Source organism: Myotis yumanensis, unplaced genomic scaffold (assembly GCF_028538775.1).
Source record: "Myotis yumanensis isolate MYYU_CA2020_CCGP unplaced genomic scaffold, mMyoYum1.0.hap1 SCAF_16, whole genome shotgun sequence".
Classification (NCBI taxonomy): domain Eukaryota; kingdom Metazoa; phylum Chordata; class Mammalia; order Chiroptera; family Vespertilionidae; genus Myotis; species Myotis yumanensis.
The window spans coordinates 46,033,291-46,043,128 of NW_027223767.1; the positions used below are offsets into that span (position 1 = coordinate 46,033,291).

Sequence of the window (9,838 nt, forward strand, 5' to 3'; positions counted from 1 at the left end):
ATAGAGCGTTGGCCTGTGGACCAAAGGGTCCTGGGTTCGATTCCAGTCAAGGGCATGTACCTTGGTTGCAGGCTCCTCCCCAGCCCGGGCCCTGGTTGGGGCTTGTGCAGGAGGCAACCAATGTGTTTCTCTCACATGGATGTTTCTCTCTGTCTTTCCCTCTCCTTCCATTCTCCCTAAAAATCAATGGGAAAAGATCCTCGGGTGAGGATTAACAACAACAGCAAACAAACAAAAAATTCTTACAGGTTTGGATGGTTCTTGTGTTGACAGAGCAAATGGAGAGAGCACTCACTTCTGCCCAGGAGCACTGAGAGGTTTTTATAGAGGGCAAAGCACTTGACTAAGAGACTGAAAGATAAATAAGTGGGGGGGGGGGGGCAGAGGAGGGCCTGGAGGAGTGAGCAGATTGCTGATATCAGTTTGGGGGAACATCCAGTGACTCAGTTTGGGGGCATGTGGGGAGGGGAGTGTGCTAGGGAGAGGGACTGCGGCATGGAAGGGTTACAGAAGGTTACAGAATGTGCTAAGGGGAGGAAATAAGACATGAGAAATTGAACGTGCTCGGAGGGAGGGGGATGTATGAGGAAGAATTGTGTTGCTAGGATATGAAGAAGGACTGTGTATGTGCTGGGAGGAGGGGCTGATGTATGGAGGGGGGTTGTAGGGTTAGGAACCATGGAAGAAAAATTGCTAGATTGTCTTAGACCAGTCAGGTGTGGCTCTGTTTACCCCCCTTTTTGTGCTTATGAACTTTCTGTGAATTTCTAAGGTAACACTGTTTTGCTTCTAAGGTAACACTGTTTTGCTATAAAAATCATAATGCACACTTGCTCTTTGCCACACGCCGCGAGGCTTCCCAGAGGGGGAAGGTACGGGCTGTGGTCAGCTGGCCAGCTTAATAAAAGGCTTTCAAATTTAAATTCTGAGTCCGTGGTCTATCTCGTTGAGCCAACCCATAACAGGGAGGGGCCAAGGAAGAGGTGGAGGCAGGGAGTGGAGGGGTTGGGGCCTGTACTTCAGCCAAGGAGTTGTTGGACTTGATGCTGAAGACAATGGAAAGTCATGTCAATCATTTGTATTTCAGAAATTTCCCGGGATCCAACTGGAGAGTGGGTTGGTGCGGGGGAGGGAGGCATGGCCAGGGGGAGGGAGGCCAGTTAAGGGTCTGCTGAGATAGGCCATGTTAGAGGGAGAGGGCCTGAACTCCTCCCAGTAATGCGGATGGAGAGTTGAGGACAGAGACCAGAGATGCTGGCCACGCTATGGGCAGCTCCAGGCCTTGCTCAGGCCAGGTGGGTGACATCAGGACGACCCAGGGCCAGCATCCCAGGTCTGTCGCCACTCCTCTCCGTCACTTCCCGCAAGTGGAAACCCAGGAAAGGTGAGGCAGGGTGGCTGGGTCAGGATGGCCCATGGCGTTCCCCAGAGGAGGAAAAACTAGCCTGACTGGAACCTGGGCCAGTGGTGGGTGAGGGGAGAAAGTGCTGAGTCTTAGGGACCAGCCCCTTTTCCAGGCCTGTGGGGAAGGGAGAGGGTCAGCTACCCCAAAGTGTCACATTCCACACACACGAGGGAAGACCAGGACTGCCCACCAGTCCAGGGTCCAGGGACTGAGTGTTTACTGGATCAGGCTCAGGGGGAGGGGCCTGGCAGGCTACTTGGTGGGGGAGAGAGAGCTCTTTCTGCCTCTGCCCAGACCCTGGGCTATTTGGGCCGATTTGGAGCCCTGTGCCAAGCCTCAGCTCATGCCAACTGGACATGGGGAGGGCCAGACCCAGGACAGAGAGGAAGAAAAATGTCCTGGTGCCTGCCCTGATTTCCGGGTTCTCTGCTCCCTTTTCAGCCAGCTAACTTCCCTCCCACCAGGATCCTCCAGGGAAACAGCCTCCCTCAGGAACAAAGACTCTAGGACTTGGCACTTTTCTGTTTTAAAACTCATCTTTCTGATCCATGAATCTCCAGTGAGCTCTAGAGAAGAACTTCCTGACCTCACTCTAGCGAGGTTCCTATCAGGGACCTGACATTGTCTTTTTTAGGACCAGGTGTGGCTCTAGGGCCCCAGCTCTCTCAGCAGTTTCACTGAACACCTACTATGCACCGAAGGCTGGCACATGGCCAGGAGGTGACATCCCTGCCCTCCAGGAGGGACCAGGCCCTTCCTCAGGCCTGGAGCAACCTCCTTCCTCACCCGTCTCCTCCCGCTATGGATGCCAGTAACTCCAGTTCCTCTTTGGGCACCACCTCCTCCAGGAGGTCCACTCAGGCTGGGTCCATTTCACCCCAACATACACACAGGCCCCTGGGTCACCCCATCACATGCCACAGCTCTGTCTCCCCAGCTAGACGTGGAGCTTCAGCGCTGCATGTAGCCCCGGGGCCAATCCTGAGCTAGTAAATGTTTACTGATTATTCACTGGAAAAGAGGAAGAAACGGAGGAAGCCCTTTTTTTACATTTTTTAAAAAATATATTTTATTGATTTTTTTACAGAGAGATGGAGAGGGATAGAGAGTCAGAAACATTGATGAGTGAGAAACATCGATCAGCTGCCTCCTGCACACTCCCTACTGGGGATATGCCTGCAACCAAGGTACATGCCCTTGGCCGGAATTGAACCTGGGAACTTTCAGTCCACAGACCAATGCTCTATCCACTGAGCCAAACCAGTTAGGGCAAGAAATCCTTTTATCATTCAACCAGTAATGATGAATTGCTCTCTATGTACCAGGCACCTTCTATTATCAAACAAAAAGAGTTCATCCACCCAGCACTAACAGAACCAAACACTAAATACTGAGAATTGCAGTTGAGAAATATTATTATGAATGGCACCACCCAGGAGAACAGGAAGCTAATGCTCAAAACCCCAAACTCACCCGGCTGGCGTGGCTCGGTGGTTGAGTGTCGACCCATGAACCAGGAGGTTGCGGTTAGATTCCCAGTCAGGGCACATGCCCAGGTTGCGGGTTCCATCCCCAGTAGGGGGCGTGCAGGAGGCAGCCGATCAATGATTCTCTCATCATTGATGTTTCTCTCTCCCTCTCCCTTCTTCTCTCTGAAATAAATAAAAATATATTTTAAAATAAATAAATAAAAATCTTTTGTTTTCCAGATATAAGGGAGATTGTTTTTCTTAGAGCGATTAGGTAAATTATCCCGTCGTAAGCAGCATTGAGACAGTTTTATTTTCTCTCTCCTGAATGTGGAAATGAATATTATTGTTTTCATGACACTATGTTTGTTTGCATAAATTCAATAAGAACCTGTTCTTTTATAATAGGACACAACTGATAACTGGTTTCATTAACCAAGACTTGGACTGGAATGTCATGCTTGACAGAGATGCGTAGACTCAGACATCACCAGAAGCTTTAAAGAATTAAGATTAACTTTGGAAGCCAATAAAAGCCTCTTGGAAAAACAGCCCGCTACCTAGCTTGCATGGTTCACAGCAGTCTTTCCAGGTGAGTAGCAGACATTGCTTTCCTTGGAGATGGCTAAGAAAGGGCCTCAAAACATTTGGGGGACAAGGAACCTGGGAATCTACCCAAATCTATAGGTGTCGCAGGCCAAGATCAGTGGCCACTGTGTGCTTGGCTTCTTAGCCTTGAGAGGCCAAAGTTCAATCTGGAGATTCTGTATGAAATTCCAGAAAAGCAGATTTAAAAAGAGCCTATATGATCAATTGTGGGTTTCTTTTTCTTGTTGTGCTTATGCAAATAATCAGGCCAAATTTATTGAAACTAGACTTAGGCAATAAATTAGTCTTACTTTGTCTATCTTCGATAAAATTGAGGATGATTTTAGGGAGAGAAATTGCGTTTCAATATAATTCACAGTTGTGGATGTTAGATTCTAGTTCAGCCGACTGTCATTAAAGTTTTATTTTTTCACCTATAAAGTGGATCCTGAATCTTTCTAGTTTTCTTAAATATGTAGCTACCACCCTCTGAACGAATGTGTTTTTTTCCTCCAGTCTTTGACTTGGAATTAGTGAGAGCTAAAAGTGTTTGGGGTTTTTCTGAGAAGACATGACGTCAGCTTCAGAGACATCACCACAACAGCTCATGCTTCAACCATCTCAGTGACTAACTCCGCGAAGCCGCACAGACCATCTACCTGCAAACCCGTGAGATCGTCAGCGACATTCCAGCTGCAGAGCAGGACAAGCTATCCAACTGTCGCCGCTGCCTTCATTCCAGGAAAAGAAGCTCTGAGCCAGGTGTTTAGAAAGCTTCTCCATTGAGGCTGACAGGCTCAGAAACTGGTTTTCAGGTGATTGATCTGTGTGTGTTTCTTTCTTTTGTTTGAATAGACACGCCCCCTATTCAATACCTCCTTGCTTGCTGACACGACACAGACCACAGACCTCACTTCGGAGACCAGCTGCATCACCGCCTCCTGAATTCACACTCGACAGTTGAACTGAACTGACTTATTCTAAGGACTGAGTTATTGGATCGATGAAATATGGAGCCACCTACCAATTTAGCTCCTGAAAGGGGAAACTCGTTTAAAGTTTCAAAGGCGGAACTGAAGGGACCGAAAGTGTTGCCACCCTGAAGCGGCATTTTGGGGATATTGATGTTCAGCTGTTTGTTAAGAAACAAAAGACTGACCCTCCGGTTTTCCTACCTGAGATACAGACATAGATGGGAGGAAAGTATTAATTTTTTTTTTAGCCCCCACATAGCCCAGGAGTCATTCCACCTTAGGGCTCAGGAGCTGAAATGTAACTTAGGTCAAGATGTTTTCTTTAGCCTGCCAGAGGTCCAGACCTTGTGACCATTCGTCAGATCCCAGCTCCTGTCTTCTGCTGCCTCCAAAGTTGCTGATGAGAGAGAGAGAGAGAGAGAGAGAGAGAGAGAGGGAGAAAGCGCTTTCTAGAAGTATGATTTTAAAGCTAAATTGAATCAAAGTCAGAAGGACCCTTGGTTTCATGTCTAGACTTTGAGCTTCTAGAACAAAGTGGTCAAAACGTCCTGTTGCCCTAACCGGTTTGGCTCAGTGGATAGAGCATCGGCCTGCGGACTCAAGGGTCCCAGGTTCGATTCTGGTCAAGGTCATGTACCTGGGATGTGGGCACATCCCCAGTAAGGAGTGTGCAGCAGGCAGCTGGTCGGTGTTTCTCGCTCATCGATGTTTCTAACTCTCTATCCCTCTCCCTTCCTGTCTGTAAAAAAATCAATAAAATATATTTAAATTAAAAAAAATAAAGTCCTGCTTTCCAGAGCCTTCATCCTGGGTTGGGGAGACATGATGGAGCTCTGGTAGCATAAGTAGCTAGACATTAAGAACGGAAGGGAGCCCAATATTCTAGGCAACGGAAGCGGACAGTAAGCCAGCTTCATTAGGAAGCTGCAGCCTCACACACTCCCCAGGGACCGCTGCCTCCTCCGCCTGTCCCGGGATTACCGAGGGAAGGAAAAACACAGGGGAAAGTCCTCCGCTAGGTGCATGCCCTGTAGAGGCCGAGAGGCCCAGGTGGCGGTCCCTCCACTTTGGGGCATATGCAGCAGGAACTAAGAGAGTGACAAGGGGCAGAGCCTAGCCTGGGGAAAGGACTGATTGGATAAAGCACACAGAACCCTGGAAGATCTAGGAAATTGATTGATTAAGGGGAGGACCCATCAGAAGCCCAGGAAAGCCCAGCCAGTGTGGTTTGGTGGTTGTAGGTGGGCCTATGAACCAGGAGGTCACGGTTCGACCAGATGCGATTGGTCTGGGCACACGCCTGAGTTTCAGGCTCGATCCCCAGTGTGGGGGGCGTGCAGGAGGCAGCCAATAATGATTCTCTCTCACCATTGATGTTTTTCTTTCTCTCCCTTCCTCTCTGAAATCAATACAAATATTTAAGAAGAAGAAGAAGAAGAAGTAGAAGAAGAAGAAGAAGAAGAAGAAGAAGAAGAAGAAGAAGAAGAAGAAGTCGTCCAGGAAAAGTTGGGAGATTGGGAAATTGATTGGTTAGTTTGGTTAGTTTGCAAGGGCGCCTGGTCTTCCCTGAGCCCGAGATAACATTATCCAAGCTTAACAAAGCGCTCTCTCACCAGCTGGGTAACACTTGCACTTTCTCTCTCCCGGTAACAGTCTTGTGCTTTGTGCACCAGGCAGCCGCTGGGGGCCCAGGGAGAGCCTAAGTACAGCAACACAGCGCCAACCAGAGCGCAGCCGGGCACAGACTGTGTTAGCCGGATGGGGACAGGCATGGACTAAGGCTTAGTCACTAAGCCAACACCACAAATCGCTGGCATTGGCCCTACTCTGGGCCTGGTGAAGACAAAGCTGGGCTTCTCCATAGCGGGACAGACAGATGAGACATTGGAAACCTAGGGGCAGCCTCCTCTTTCTACCCCAATAAATCTTACCACAACACTTCAGCCTCCCATGCGTGGTCCCCGGAAATGCATTTCCACCGACAACAATTCAAGGAATGAGGGGTGCGCGGGGAGGAGCAAAGTAGGGAAGGGGTGAAGGGCGATCAGCAGGGAGAGGCCAATGACGGGGTCCCTGAGGAGGAGGCGCATGGACAGAGACCTGAATGAGTTGAGGAACTTTCAGATTCTGGGGAACCAGCGGAGGCAAACCCCCTGAAGAACACCCAGAAGCCCCTGGCTGAGAGGGGTCCCCGGTCGGTCAGTACGAGGGTCTGCAGTCTGGTTAGGGGGCTGGACTGTGTGCCCAGGAGCACGGGAGCCTCTGGAGCATAGCCTGGGCCCAAGGGCGGCAGCAGGAAATCTGACAGGAGGCTCATTGAAGGTTCAGGCAAGAGATGTGAGAGGAACCCGTGAAAAGGGGCTGATGCAGAGCCCACCGGGTAAGCTGATGGGGTCACGCAGAGTGGGAGGGAGGGAGAGGAATTGGAGCTGACTCCTAGCTTGAGGCCTGAGCCGGCGTTTGCTCTGTGGTCAGGGGGCTGTTCTAGGACACGTTTGTCTTCTCTGATTCGCCTCCAGGAGGACAGCGGTCACCCGCATTTCTGGAAAAGCTTCTTCTTCCCCAGAAAGGCAGCCGGAGGAGTGGGCTGGGGAGGGGACATTCTTGGGAGCCCTGAAATGCACCGAAAGGCAGCCGCCACTCTGGTGACAGACACGGAGCCCTGGCTGCCTCTGGCCCCTCCCGGCCCCAGCCGGCTGCAAGCTAAACATTCATTAGGCAGAAACTGCAGTCTCATAACCAGGTGGGCTTCCAGAAGCGGAGAACACCAGGAACGCCTAGGTCTGGGGTCTGGTGGGGGAGATGCCCTTTGCTCGGAGAAAGAGCCATGGAGGCCCCACTCTCTGCCAGGGGCGGGGCATGCAAGGGGCCTTTTGATCAATGGACAGTGGATTGGGAGACACCACCGCGCCCCCCCCCCCCCACCTCCTCCTACCTACACACACACAGAGCACGGTGGGAGGACAAACCCTCACTGGGCACCTCACTGCCTTCCAGGCCGGACCTGTGGAATGCCAGCCCCCACCCTCTCCCTGAGACCAGCCCCCTCCAGTGGAATGTGCTGGGGTTGGGGTACTTCCTCCCAGGGCCTTGTCTGGGATTAGGGCTGGGCCTGTGGAACCAGAACATCCACCAAAGACATCAGTAAACACGCTGCTAGAGCCTCACACACAGAAACCAAACAAACACCTCAGACAGGGAGCTCTGTGTCTGGGGCTGAGCTGGGGGTGTGGGCCGGGGGGGGGGGGGGGGGGGGCGGTGGAGAGGCTTCAGGCAGCCACATGGCCCACCCCCGGCAGGCCCTTTACCTGGTTCTTAGCCTCATCCTGACCAGCATCAAGTCTGCAAGATGAACTGGACAAAACTCTTACCTCCTACCCCTTCTAGCCCACAGGGTTTCAAGCCTGGCCTTTCACAGCCATCAGCAGAGAGGGGCAGGCTCAGCAGCCTGCTGCTGACCAGCCACACTCACACACCAACTCACACACCCACACACTCACACACCCCCACACACTCACACACCCACATACTCACACACCCCCACACACTCACACACCCCCACACACTCACACACCCACACACTCACACACCCAAACATGCACACACACACTCACACACCCACTCACACACCCACTCAAACACCCACACACACACCCTCACACACACCCACACACTCACACATCCACACACACACACTCACACACCCACAAACTCACACACTCACACTCACACACTCATATACACACACACACACACACTCACAACCTTCACTCATTCCCAGTCACATATACACACTCACACACATGCTCACATACTCTCCACACTCATACAGCCACACACACATATTCACACACGCACATACTCATACAACCCTCACTCATTCCCACTCACATGCTCACATGCACACTATACACATGCTCACATACTCTCCACACTGATACAGCCACACACTCACACTCACAGACTCAAGCACACACACACCCTCCTTCACCCAAAGCAGCTCTGCCCTCACTGGCTTCCCATCCTCGGCTCCTGTAAGAGTTTACTTAGGCAGGGGCTTCTCCTCTTCTAAAACTCAGTAACCAGTGCCCAGCCCCGGCAGCTTGCGGAGCAGAGCGCTGAGGTAGGAGCGGGGGCTCAGCCTACGATCACCCAGCTGGGCAGGCGCCGTGGATCCGGCTGTCTGCCCCAGGGGAGGATCTGAGCTCAGAGAAGAGAAAGAGGTAAACACCGCAGGCGCCTGGCAAGAGCAGGTGGCAGGCCAGGGTCAGGGGAGCGACCGAACCGAGGGCTGCTGGAGCTCAGGGAAGGAGACCACCCTGAGAGAGGCCTGGGGTAAGCAGGGAGGGCCTCCTGGAGGAGGAGGACTTTGGACAGAGCCCAGGGTGAGCAGCAATAAGGGAGTGAGGACAAGGAGGTGGCAGATGGGTGGAAAGTTCCAGTCACAAAGGATCCTGAGTGTGTTCAAGTGTGCAGCACCCGCAAACTTGTTTAAATCATCAGCTCCCCTGTGCTGTAGATACCGTGTAGACAGCAATATCCCCACATTACTGACTAGGAAACCGAGCAGAGCTTACTGAAGCCTAAAGTCCAGTAAGTGGCGGAGCAGGGATTTCACCCCGGGAGGCCTGGCCCCGCGCCTCAGGCCTAACCCCTGTGCCGAAGGGGAACCTGGGCAGTAGAGGCTGCAGAGCCGACTGCACTCAGACCAGGAAGGGCCTTTGCAGGTCACGTCGCTGGATTTGAATTTTTCTTTCTGAGTCAGAAGGTGACACATGCAAAGTGTCAGATGAGTCAGAGAGCCAGGAGCTGGGTGCCCTGAAGCCCAGCGCCCCCTTCATTCCTTCCCTCTGCTGCCCCCATACTCCTAGCCTTTATCGCTTCAACACCAAACAACGGTAGCACCTCCCTCTGAGGGGCTCTGCCTGCTTTGTTGAGTTGCTGCACACCAGCCTCGGTGGCAGCCTGCTCTCCGCAGCAGCGACTCGCAGTGTGGTCCTCAGACCCTCGGGGACAGCCTCACCTGGGAAGTTTGCTTAAAACGCTGAGTCCTGGGTTCCTCCCCAGGGCCACCGAATCAAGCCCCTGTGGGTGAGACAACATATTTATACGTCTGCTCCTGGGCTCACCAAAGTTTGAGAACCAGCAGCACAAGAATGAGATCGTGAAGCGTGAAGTTGTGGGAGAGTCACAAAGCTAAATCAGCCAGGCCCCGCTGGTGTGGCTCAGTGGTTGAGCGCTGACCTATGAACCAGGAGGTCACAGTTTGATTCCCAGTCAGAACACATGGCCAGGTTACCAGCTCAAACCCCAGTAGAAGGTGTGCAGGAGGCAGCAGATCAATGCTTCTCTCTCATCATTGATGTTTCTATCTCTCCCTCTCCCTTCTCTGAAATCCATAA

General features: G+C 52.0%; 1 long non-coding RNA gene across 1 annotated transcript; it reads left to right on the forward strand.

Annotated features, from left to right (window-relative positions):
- The first annotated feature begins 3,296 nt into the window (after nucleotides 1-3,296).
- LOC138994321 (uncharacterized) lies at nucleotides 3,297-5,168 on the forward strand. Its single transcript, XR_011468417.1, has 3 exons — nucleotides 3,297-3,466; nucleotides 3,979-4,224; nucleotides 4,318-5,168. It is a non-coding gene; the product is annotated as an uncharacterized lncRNA (long non-coding RNA).
- The last annotated feature ends 4,670 nt before the right edge of the window (nucleotides 5,169-9,838 follow it).